The 12,785-nt window shown below is 36.3% G+C and overlaps 1 protein-coding gene across 1 annotated transcript in view; it reads right to left on the bottom strand.

Moving 5' to 3' along the window:
- The window catches only part of LOC134755655 (uncharacterized), a 139,179-nt gene extending 127,198 nt beyond the window's left edge, over nt 1–11,981 (bottom strand). The window contains exon 1 of the mRNA XM_063692186.1: nt 11,865–11,981. The gene's annotated coding sequence lies outside the window, so the exon portion shown is untranslated. The remainder of the gene's footprint in view (nt 1–11,864) is intronic.
- Nucleotides 11,982–12,785: the final 804 nt, after the last annotated feature.

Below are 12,785 nucleotides of genomic sequence, written 5' to 3'. Positions count from 1 at the left end.
AGCCAGGCTTTGAGCATGTTCACCGAAATGAAATAAAATCTAGAGGACTATTCAAACATTACAAAACGATCAAATTCTGAACTTATTATGATATGATATCATTCGCAAAGCGCCTTGTAACTAATACTCATATTGGTGCGAGTGGATAGTGAATGAGATAGTTCGATACGAGTAGGTATCATTTTTTTTTATCTGAAATAATACTACCGTGTTGCAGAATTAGCTAGATGCATGAGTTTTTTGGAAGATGCCTAATGATGCTACAAATGTTTCTACAAAACCTGCTATTTATTGAACGTCCCCCAGAAATTTACATAATTGCGAAAACAACTGTGGCGCGCGTACCCCGAGTAGAAACGCCCCATACAAAAAGCGCGCACTCTGTGACATCACAGCACACACGACTGCGCCAAAATGTATGCAAAGAAATCATGAAAAATAAGTTACGCTTACAAAAAAAGTATGTGCGCTTTACACGCGATTACGCTGAGCGTTACTTCCGTCAGAAAATCTGAGTTACCCTCTAGTCGCGCTTAAAGAAGTTTTACTTCAAAAACAGAGTTTAAGTGTATAGTTGTCGTAACTTGTTGTCGTTATAACATAGGGAATCTAATAAAATTGTTTAATATTTTATAAATTGCGGCCCTATAGCCTACAAGGACCACTAGTATTATTATATGGCCCATCTGAATAAATATCTGTACCCTACAAAGGGTTGAGCATAACGTGTCGGGATGATAGATGACCGATAAGGGCAAGTCATCGCATATGCACAAATTACTATGGCAACATTATGACGTCTAACGTAATTCCTTTGTTCCTGGCCTGATGGTATGCTTTGTGTTTTACGTGTATATTGTGTTAACAAGATTTTGTTTTGGGTAGTCATTCTTATTCATTATTATTTACAACGACGGGACTTAATCGCGTAAACAAAAATCGTGAAAGTTTAAATCAGTGTCATTCTTATTGTATATACATAGTTACATATACAACCTTTCAGTGCATTAACATAAGGTAACAAACATAATGTAATCGGTTAAAAAATATCAAAACACAGGTTTTATGTAATTCCAGATTAGTCCCATCTTTAATTTAATAACAAAACTTCCGTGAGACACAGACATATTAAACATAATAATACGTGAGTGACCCTTTATTAATATGTTTAATATGGTCCCATTATTGCCAAAATCCAGTTCTAATGATGGGCTCCATGAGGAATTGAGAGTACTCCTTAAATCTTACAGACAAATTTATAGTGATTTTTGCATTTTCATCAACAAATTAAGCAGTATTAAAAAGTTAGATTTGATGAAGTGGAACTGCCGATGAAGACCAGAACGGTACTCTTCATTGACGCGTATTTCAAGATTGGCAATTTGTCTTTTTCATTAAGTTTGTCAAGCAAATACGTAAGGTTTTTAAGGAACATTTTAGTCAAGGTTCAGTGCTGATGATGGTGCAGGGTGCCTACCCCTAGTCATATCGATTACCTCAACTTTTTGATTACATTATTTCACATTAATTCCACACAATAAGTACAGGAAAGTACATATTTAATATATTTAACAGGAAAGTACAGTGTGGAATAGGGTATTCTCCTACTAGTCAAATCAGTTTCTTTTTTAGAACTGTCAAAACGATTTGCTAATATATAATGTATATGAAACATTACACAATGACGTCACGGTCAAGTACCCTACTTTTTATACTTCAATCCGATGGATTAAATAGAAATTGTGTTTAAAAACTGCAATCTATGTTTTTCTTCAAATTATCTGGTGCTTTGTTTCATGCATAGTGTGAAATAATTTATTTTTCAACACACTTGCTCAAAACGACGTTTTTATTCCACCGATTTTTGGCTCATAATCCTAGATATTAAACACGCGTGCTCTTTCAGTGTATTATTCCACTCGTCCTTTTTCATTATATTATCCGACTGAACTAAGAAGGTAACTGATTGCTAATAATATGCATGGAAAGGGAGCCTTCTTTAATTGGTCAGACTGGCGGGCACGCCGCCGCCCGGCCGGCCCGCCCGCCGCGCCGCCCGCGGCCGGGGCGAGCGAGGGCCGGCCGGCAGTACGAGTATGATAGATGAAACAATACTAACTGTTTTAACTATTAAAATTTGATTAATATGAGTTTCTTTTTTTTCTCGCAAGTGTGTTGAAAAACGTCGTATGAAACGCGTGTGCATTGGTCATTACACACATCGGCTTTCTTATTGCGCGCTCGCTTACAGCTCGCGCGCACAATATCGCCTCGTGTGTAATGACCAACTTAGCACACTTGTATCATAATGTACTATTAAATACAGTGTAATAAATACCCTATTGTCCTTGGTCTACAATACACTTAGTCGATATTCAAAGATTAGATAAGCTTATTGATGCGTTTTATCGCTAGCACCAAAGATAGGACGAAGCAAAATCTGGTTTTGATTTTTATGAATTATTTTCAGCGAAAGTACCTGTAAAAAGTACAATACGAAGGCCTCATAATAATTAGTATCCGGCTAAACAGAAGGTATATATGTCAAAATTATTCTAATGAAGCGGTTTTTTTTTCTGATTGTTGGTTGTGATTTCACATTTTTATGGTACCTTTTTTCTGCGTAGTTGTTGATGCTGAAGGTACTAGGAGGTACCTACAGTCTAATTGAGAGAAAAGTAGCCCCATAGATAAAGATAAAGCACACATTGAAAAATACATTTTTGAATTTGTTGGTGAATTAAGTAGAGGCACCAAGAACCAAATATTTCAGAAAATATAATTCATATATTAATTAATTACTTCACCGTAACAAGGGTAAGGTAAGTTCCCAAAATGTGACAGGCGTTGAAAACCCGTAAAATGGAGAATCTTCACTTCAGAATGTTTTCAAATTTGTTTGCAAATATAAAATTATATTTTAAATGTTTTTCATCATAATGTTTTTGTATTTCTCTTTCTGATTAAATACTTCGCAATATTTTGGAATAATTAATCAAAAGCTGATGAAAATCCAGTTTAACAAAGAGTTTAATTTGTCTGCTTCAATCAATTAAGCATATATTTGTCTAGTTTAGTGTCAACAATTCCCGACAATATTATTTTAGGACAAACATTATTTTGTCAATATATATTATTTTGTCAGATTCATAAATAAACATCGTGCTACTCAACGAAAGGGATTTTTCCGTACCCAAAGGGTAAAAACGTGACCCTATTACTAAGACTCCATTGTTTGTCTGTCCATCTGTCTGTCTGTCTGTCTGCCACCAGGCTGTATCTCATGAACCGGGATAGCTAGACAGTTGAAATTTTCACAGATGATGTATTTCTGTTGCCGCTATAACAACAAATACTAAAAAGTATGGAACCCTCAGTGCGCGAGTCCGACTCGCACTTGGCCGGTTTTTTATTATCTACTTTTAGTACCGTAAAGGTGGGTTACATTGTCCCTGGCTGGAAGGTAACTTAGTCTTTTGGGATTACTTCAGTGCAGGGTATATTATCACATTGGAAATATGCCACATTGTTATCTAGTTGCTTTTAGCTAACCAACCACGTTTTTAGGGTTCCGTGCCCAAAGGGTAATAACAGGACCCTATTACTAAGACTCCGCTGTCCGTCTGTCCGTCTGTCTGACCAGGCTGTATCTCATGAACTGTGAATCACATGTGAATACTGTGATAGCTAGACAGTTGAAATTTTCACAGATGATGTATTTCTGTTGCCGCTATAACAACAAATACTAAAAAGTATGGAACCCTCAGTGCGCGAGTCCGACTCGCACTTGGCCGGTTTTTTTAAGTTTTATGTGACCCATGCGGTTTTCATGTGGGCCAAAGTTACCCACTGTTGGGTTACATAATCCGACTTTAATGTTTTATCTGTTTATTTGTCAATTCACATATTTAACTACAATTAATGTAAAAATACGCCAAACGGCACCCGAATCTTAAATAGGTACAGTCGCCATCAGATATATCGGAGCGGCCAAGGTGCTCACAAATATCTGAACACGCCTATATTGTCACGGCGTTAGAGTGCGTGTTCAGATATTTTTGAGCACCTCGACCGCCCCGATATCTAACAAACCCTTGATAATCTTTAATCCCTTTTCGTCATTTTACAATTGAGTTTGTAAGAAAGGGACGACATTGAACAGAGGTTTTATGAAAAGGGTGGTAAATCTAATTTCGATATTGATTTGATATACAAGATATATACAGTGGTACTACGTAAACGAAATTAATAACTAGCTTAAATCTAAAATAGGCCCTTGAGGCATTGTACCAAGGATGCTGGCGGCATTTCCCCGCTGTATCGCAATGCTGATACGTTGTGCGAGAAAGCCGCCAGCTCTTCGGTCACCAGTTACGTCAACCAGACGCTTCGCGATTTCTGCAAACAACTTATGCGCGCTGGGACCCCATGGACCTAGAGTTTCAACTCCAAATTTGATATTAGATAAAACAGATGTGAAACCCAAAGCCTACATGAATTTTTAACAAGGGTAAGGTGTCTTAAGGCGGAGTACTTGACAGCCTTCTTAGATGACCTGTCAAATTACGGTCACTGGTCATAAAGATTTCCAGTCCAATTTGAGAGTGCAAATGGGACGGCTAAGGATTACCGACATGTATCCTAATTGGAGCCAGATTCTTATTTGAAGATTTGTTACGGTTTTGATTTTATACAGAGGGTTCGTTTCTATTCGCTAAACTGAGCTAATTTTATTATAGAACCAACCCCGAAATCGCGAAAAAAATATTGCATTTTTTATACATTTTGGCTGATCAGAGGTCGATGTTTTCTATGCAATAGCGAACATGTTTTTCGCGATTTCGAAGTCGGTCCCATATTAGTAAAAGTAGCCCGGTGTAGCGAGTAGAATCGAGCCCTGCGTTTAAAGCCCCATGGTGGGAGAGATGTGTGAAATTCGTGCGTGAAATCAGCAAATCACCAAGACGATCGTTATAGTTGTATCAAGACCAGGTCAAAACCATAACAAATTGTTAAATTAGAATTGACCTCATGGAGGGTTGAAAGCGTGGTAGACAACTTTAGAAATGAAAATTTGGTGGCGATTTAAGATGAACGCAATATGTGTACACTTAAGAGCAACGGAAACAGGTCACATACTATGAAAATTACCATTCAAACTGTTCATAGTGTTCGTTTGTCTATCTTGATCTGTTTATTGTTTCATTCTCAATTGCTCAAAGGTTGACTGGAAGAGATCCCTTCTAGGGATAAGTCCGCCTTTGTACATTGTATATATTTATGTTCTTTTATTGCGTTTGTAATCTGTCTTATGTACAATAAAGTGTTTACATACATACATACATACAAACTGTTCAACCGCAAACGCTCTACCTAATTAATAATAAAAAAATCTTCTTTTTTGAAGTCGGTAAAAAACAATTCAGATGATATTTGGTACCTACATTAAATATTTATGTAAATTAACTTGTTGATATAAACCAGTGAACAAAAACCTATTCAACTTACAAGCGTAGGTAGCGAGTGAGATTATTTGAATTTCATTGGATATGGATTTTCAACATTTGAATTTCATAATTTTTTATACAACAAGTTTGGGAACAAATCAAATTAATTTATTAAATGATTTGTGTTTTTTTTTAAAGTAGTCACACTACTATATATAAATTAAAAAAACTGTAATAGATGTCATATATTATTCTATGCAAGTTTAACCAAATAGGGTGGGGGTAGATTTTCGATAAAATAAAGGTCCAAATGTCCATAAATTCAGAATATTTATCTAACCAAAAAGTTTTGGATATTTTGAATCCATGCAGAACCGAAAAAAATATTCGGTTAGACAGAGTAAGGGGTATGCAAAAAGAATTTTTTTTTTCCCTGATTGGTAAATTGTTAATCTATTTCAAAAAAAAATTGAGTAATATGCCTTCAAAATAAATGATTTATATATACAGTCAGCAATCATAGGAGGATAAGAACAATGCGCCGAAAGTATCCTCTAATTGTTTAACTAAAACAAACTTATCAATTTTTTAAAGCAATTATAGAATTTACTTTCCACGAAGTCTCATCCGCTATTGATATTGACTGTACATAAATCCTATTCTATCTTCATTATAACTTTGAAACAACGTATTCAGATTCAAGGAAAAATATGAACGAAAAACAGAAGCTTGTATCAACCCAGAAGTTCGCGGATTCTCGCAATCCCGAGATGTATTCCTTCCGAGAAAGTATGGAAATATTGACCTCGGGCTCATAACAGTCATAACTCCACTCCTGAACAACTTATTACTAGCCTATTGTTACTTAACACAGAAAAACTCCCGCACTCAAGCATACATTCTTTGTTCCAGCGTTCATTGGATGCCTATCGAGCTCTCTTGAATTAGTGAACTGAACCACGCTATTCAACAGTTTTCAAAAGGCCCTTGTTCCAACGTAATTTTGAACACGCGAGCTTGAGTTACATGAGTAATAAATTCGTATAATTACGAAATATTAATATACTTTAAAAAGGTCAACTGGGGTAAAAAACGGTTTGCGAGGATAAATCTGGGGTAGAAAACTTTTGTATCCGACATTTCGGGCTTGAACGTTGACCGGGTTGAATGTTTTTGATTTATGATTGATCATGATCACGTACCCGTTCACTACTCGAGGGTAAACACTGACATTTCAAATAACGATTATTTGAACGAAAAGGGGTGGTAGCAAAACATGTTGGGAGCTTTAATGGTTATATATGTTTGCGTTCTAATGACTTCTTGGACTTACTCAAATATACACTCCAGTAAACTTTCCCGAAAGGGAAATTGTAACATGGAGACTTAACTTATCAATCACACATGTAAAAATATTCATAAACTATTGATTAAATTATAACATAAATTTGCAAGATTTTTTTTGTTTAAAACGAATAACTAAAACTATAGGTATAGTAATAAGTTTCATATCTTGTTGTGAATTTTTAGTGCAAGTAAAGGTTGACCATATTGTTCATCCCAAAACAACTCTGAACATAAAGTTAAATAATGCTTGTAAATATACTTAATCCCATCCCCTCGGGACGAGGCGGCCTATTCTGTTTTTACACTCTGATAAGGTTTTTGTCTTATTTTGATACAACCTTCAGACTAGTGATCGGGCATCTTACGAGCACCTTACACGGCACGAGATACCTTATGAGATGTTGGCAACAATCAAAGGTTTTTATAGATGACGCTAGCATACGTTTTACCTGTCGCTAGTTTTGTTCTATAAGACTTGGCTTAAAGGGAGGCTGGCATCCAGGCCGTAGCATTGACAAATAAGACCTATGCTGGTGCCATCTGTAAAATACTTCAACCGGCCAATCATCCTCATTGTATTTCGTAAATATATAGTCAGTCAAACAACTTTGTCATTCGAAAAAGGCGTCTACATTTTTTTTTATTTGCCGCTTTTTTCTACTGACGGAAATGGCTGGACAGACTATACCTATCAGCCTAAGCGGCTCGCGCTGATTGATGCAGTGGCGCACGCTGACTCTAAGTCGTATCAAAACAATATGAAAACAACATCAGATCAGATTAGAACAGAATAGGGCTCCGGGATTCACAATCTCCGCGGCACAATTTCGTTAAATTTGCAGTCCAATTGGGTCATTAATGTTGGTGGAAATTTGGGAGGATGTGAATTAGGTGAAATTGTCCGTGGGGTATTCGTTTGTGATTTTTGCAAGCAAAAAACAACTTGGTTTTGTACTTATTGTGATCGAATGTCTTTTGGTTGTAAAAATATACTTTTAGACTAGTCGATATATTTATACCTTGTTTTTTATCATTAGAAAAAAGACAAAAATTTATTAATCTTGTTATAAAAGTAAATGAATTCATATAAATCTAACATTTATTAATACCTAATTGTTTCACAAGTATCAATTAAAACCCTGAAACAAAACAGCACTACAATTTAATTGGCATGAACCATCCTCTTAGTTCATTAATTAGTAGTAAAATTATTCCGTTTTAATTCCAATTAGCGGAACCGTATTGCGAGGTAATTAGTGTTTTACTATTTCAGTGGTTGTTGAGTAGTATTTCCTATCAGATTTTATTTTTTACGGTGTATTCCCATTTGTCCCAGATGGGAATAGGCACTGAATATAAATCATTCCCTTTTGTTCTTGCATCATGAATGGCGGCGTACCCGTGGGGCGGGGACATCCATTTTTAGGGTTCCGTACCCAAAGGGTAAAAACGGGACACTATTACTAAGACTCCGCTTTCCGTCTGTCCGTCTGTCACCAGGCTGTATCTCATGAACCGTGATAGCTAGACAGTTGAAATTTTCACAGATGATGTATTTCTGTTGCCGCTATAACAACAAATACTAAAAAGTACGGAACCCTCGGTGCACGAGTCCGACTCGCACTTGGCCGGTTTTTTCAGTACTTGAGACTTAAAAGTCCCCGGCAAGATCAGCCGAATTTTACCTTGCCATACAAACGGAGTTTCGTTCTCATTTTAAAACCACGTGTTCGATTGTAATGAAACTTTGCACATACAATGACATGAGGTATATCTAGGTCTGTAATTAGTTTATATAGCTCCAGATTATAAGACAAACGAAATAGAGCATTAACAAGCATTGTATGAAAAACTTAAATTCGCTGTATTTTTTTAACTATGGTATCTGAAGCTAAATAAACTAATTACAGACATAGATATATTATACCTTATCCTATTGTAAGTACAAAGTTTCAGAGCAAAATTTCGTTTCGAGCAAAAGAGCGTAACTACGTTTGTATGGAGAACCGAGCTTGCCGGGGACTTTGTGTTTTTAAAATGATTTCTTTTGCAGAAGTTCAATTATAGTTAAAATACAGAAGTAAAACAAACTACGGTAAGTAGGTGACAAACCTGTAAAAAGAATACAGATGATGATAGCCAATTTAAAAGTATAGCTAAGCAGACATAAGTCACGCTAAGTTTAGCTCAAGTGGTCGCCTAAATCTAGTAAAAGGGAAGGGTAGGGGTTAGGGTGAAGGGGAAGGGTGAAGGGACTGTACAAGTTGTACTATTTTTAGCACACGAGGGCCATAAGGAAATGTCTTTCGAAATCATTTCGTTTGTACACGAATTTCCAGTGTATTATCATCATCATCATCATCATTCGCCTTCAATATTAGTTAAATGATGGTTTAAAACAGCGTCCCTAACATTGCGGCACTTATGTAAATGACTAGTAAGTCCAATGCGAGAGCGGCAGTCGCGACAGCATAGCGGGCAGGAGAATGTTATGCCCGGTGATGAAGGTGGAAAATCAGCGCGCTGGTGTCTTAGTTAGTTAGTGTTTTATAAACCGAGGATAATAAACATAGAAACATCATTTCATCTCATCAGTTGATAACGTTCAAAATAAAGCACAAAGTCATCTTTTACAACTCAAAACAACAATGTTTTGTTTCTTGACAAATTCGAAATAAGGCACCTAAATAGCTTATGTGACATCACAGAAAAAAAAATATTTTGATCACCATGATCTTAGTAAGAAACATTAATGATAATGTTTCGTATTCAAAATTATGTAATATTTATTAACGTTAAAAAATAAATACAAACTTATTTGATCACGTAAAGTAGATCTAGAAAATATATAAAATTAATGCTGTTCAGCGGGCTTAGCACGGTAGCATTTTTATCACCTGTCACTATGCCTGTCACTTTCGCACTTACAAACTTGTTAGAACGTGACAGGCATGGTGACAGGCGATAAAAATGCTACCGTGCTAAGCCCGCAGCTTTGATCATTTCTTGGAGCCATATTCTCGATGGCTGGCACAAACGGGCTTTTTATTGACTGACAAAATATCAAATTGAAATAACATAGTATGTTGTTTGAGTGATTCTTATTTTATGTTGTCATTTTTATAGGACAAAAATAACGGGAGCGCAACCGTTTATATCATTTGAAAATGGTTCTGTTTAATCAGATTACAAAGCGAATAAATTGTGTTATCTTGATCTTTTTCCCTTCCAATTACCTTCAGACTTTTTATTTACGAGAAAATATTAACTGTATTATCTTTATTCGCAACACAATTCGCATTATTTTCTTTAAAATACGCTATTTTGTTCAAACGTTTCCCATTTTCCAAATAGCGATTTCCAAAAACTTGGATTCTAGGGTAAATGTTGTTAAATTCGTCATTTAACCAGGTATGTGATATGTCCTATTTATAGCACATTAGGACTTCGAGTTGTACGCAGGAAGCTGGTTATTGCAATGTCGAATGTCGATCGTTAGCTCAAACGGCCTCATTACACATTCACATCAGCCGCTACGTGTTCAGTATAGACACGTCGTGTACTCTGTGAAGTACATTTGCACGGTGTAATGAACGTGTAGCGATGAATGACACGCATAGGTAATGAGCTCGCGTATTGGGAAAGGTGTTGACGGTGCGATTTAAAAAGGACATGGGGGTTTATTGTTTAATAATAGTATTTTATACAATCGTGACATAATGAAGAGCTTTTCAGTCGAGTACTGAGTTAAGACCACGAAGCTTGCTGAGTGGCCTTAATTGGGTAAGAAATTGAAAAGCTTGATTATATATCACTTTTGTATACAATACTTTTTCTACAAATCAACAAAAATAATACTTAAAACTAGTAGAACCATATAGGTAAACAAACTAAAAGTATACAGCTAAGATACGCGAGCTACCGCGGCCCGCGATGCCTTCATACTCGTAGGCGCCCCCGACGGGTTGGTCAATGACACCTTCTCGTAACTCATGAGCAGCCTGCTCCTTGCTAAATTAATTTTTTTGACAGTTTTTTTCTCGATTTTGGCCACCGTAGCCTATGGAGACTAACAAGCAACGCTAAGCGGTCTTCGTAGTCTATGGATGTTGCTATGTTAAGGGTGTCACATGCGCGTTTCTGACTTATGAAGCAATTGTTTCTACTGTACAACCTAAAATAAGTAATTAATTTGAGCTATCGTTTTGTTTCATCCTCTTGACCGCGGCGAGCTGTGATTGGTCAGTTTCATTATGGTCGATTTTTCATTAAAGCGGTCTGCTTTAAAATAAATATTATACTTGAGTTGGAAATCTTAATTCAGCAATTACAGTCGACGAGTAGAAAAAGGTTTTTATAATAGTCGGCTGTAAAAATAATTATTTAGAGTATACTTAAAACGCGTTTAACAATATTTTTGTGCACATCAATAAACTACCTACTTATTTAGTGCATACATTAAAAGGTAGGAATTTCGACTGTAAATATATGTATATGTGTATCGCGGTAACCGAAGACAATATTATATATGTATAATATTAAACTTTTTTCTGCCTTCTTTTAAATTTAAATCAAATTATAAGACGCATATAGTTGAAAAATCCGCAAAATAATATGTAATTAAACTTACAAATCGATAAAATCCAACAAGTGGAATACCTTTTAACCCTTAAATGCATAATGATGTATATATGCATCGTATATTTGATAGTCCGTGGCTCAATATGCAGCTATCCAAAATATTATTCCCTCAATCTATACAACATGACACATCTATTTCAATTTATTAAAAAGTTATACAAAAAATCATGCATTTAAGGGTTAAAAACCCGTTTCAAATTTCGAACGCTGAACCAACATTTACAGAACCTCGTTAAAACAGCACGTCATTCCAAGTACCGTGCATCGAGTACCTACGCATAAACACGATGCAACAGCCGCGCAACAGGCGCAAAAAGGCGGGAAGCTTTGCGGCCATTTTTAATTTAAAAAAAAACTTTGACAGCTCAACTATACCATAGATTATAGTATGTAGGTGTGTTTTAAGATGTTGTTGTGTTATTTACGTACCAAAGAGTGGTGTGGTAACGGCTGCAACCGATCGCGAGGTGGATTCCGCCGCGCGACGGATCGCGGACTGCCGCGCTGTCACGCCGGGAGGACCTGCGCTGGCCGCCTCGCCTGACATGCGCAAAGTAAGCCCAACTCCGACTAGGCTTTGTCCTGATACCGCTGCACACTGCATTTCAAACTATTTGCTATATTTACTTTAAGTTAGAGGTAGGCTTAAATGGGGTTTATTATAAAACTAGCTTTAGCCCGCGACTTCGTCTGCGTGGACTTAGTAACAGCAGCTAAAGTAAGTATAGCGCCTGGAAAAATTCTCATAGCAATCATTCAATTTGAGCATATTATGCACACAAATTAGCAGGCACTTCATTAATTATCTCAATTACACCCCGCTTTTTACTTTCTTAAGGGATGATTTTCGGGATAAAAACTATCCTATGTCCTTCTCAGGGACTTAACCTATCTCTATGCCAAATATCATCTAAATCGATTCAGCGGTTTAAGCGTGAAGAGGGAACACACAGACAGAAAGACAGACAGACAGAGATTCGCATTTATAATATTAGTATGGATGAAACAGAAATGGGTTTTGTAAACCTATCATTTCATTACGTTGTATTAAAAAACTGTTATGGTCATTCACGTCTTATACTTAAGTTGAAAATATGGTTCGCTCCATAAAGAGGAGCTTCAACAGGAGCCACATGTATTGTCTGACCGACGCAGACCATCATAGTTATACAGTCGCACAGTTGCAGTGTTATTATTAAAACCGACAAGTGATCATCTTACTCCTAAATCGGGTACACTACAGGTACACTAATCAGGTACACTATGGACCTGGTCTGAAATAAAATATTGATTGATTGACAAACCATCTTCGTTAAAAGTACTTATTAAGAAATCTTTTTTTAAATTAAA

Source organism: Cydia strobilella, chromosome 3 (assembly GCF_947568885.1).
Source record: "Cydia strobilella chromosome 3, ilCydStro3.1, whole genome shotgun sequence".
NCBI classification, from domain to species: domain Eukaryota; kingdom Metazoa; phylum Arthropoda; class Insecta; order Lepidoptera; family Tortricidae; genus Cydia; species Cydia strobilella.
The sequence above is the reverse complement of the archived record's forward strand: the minus strand, read 5'-3'. Positions and strand labels throughout refer to the sequence as shown.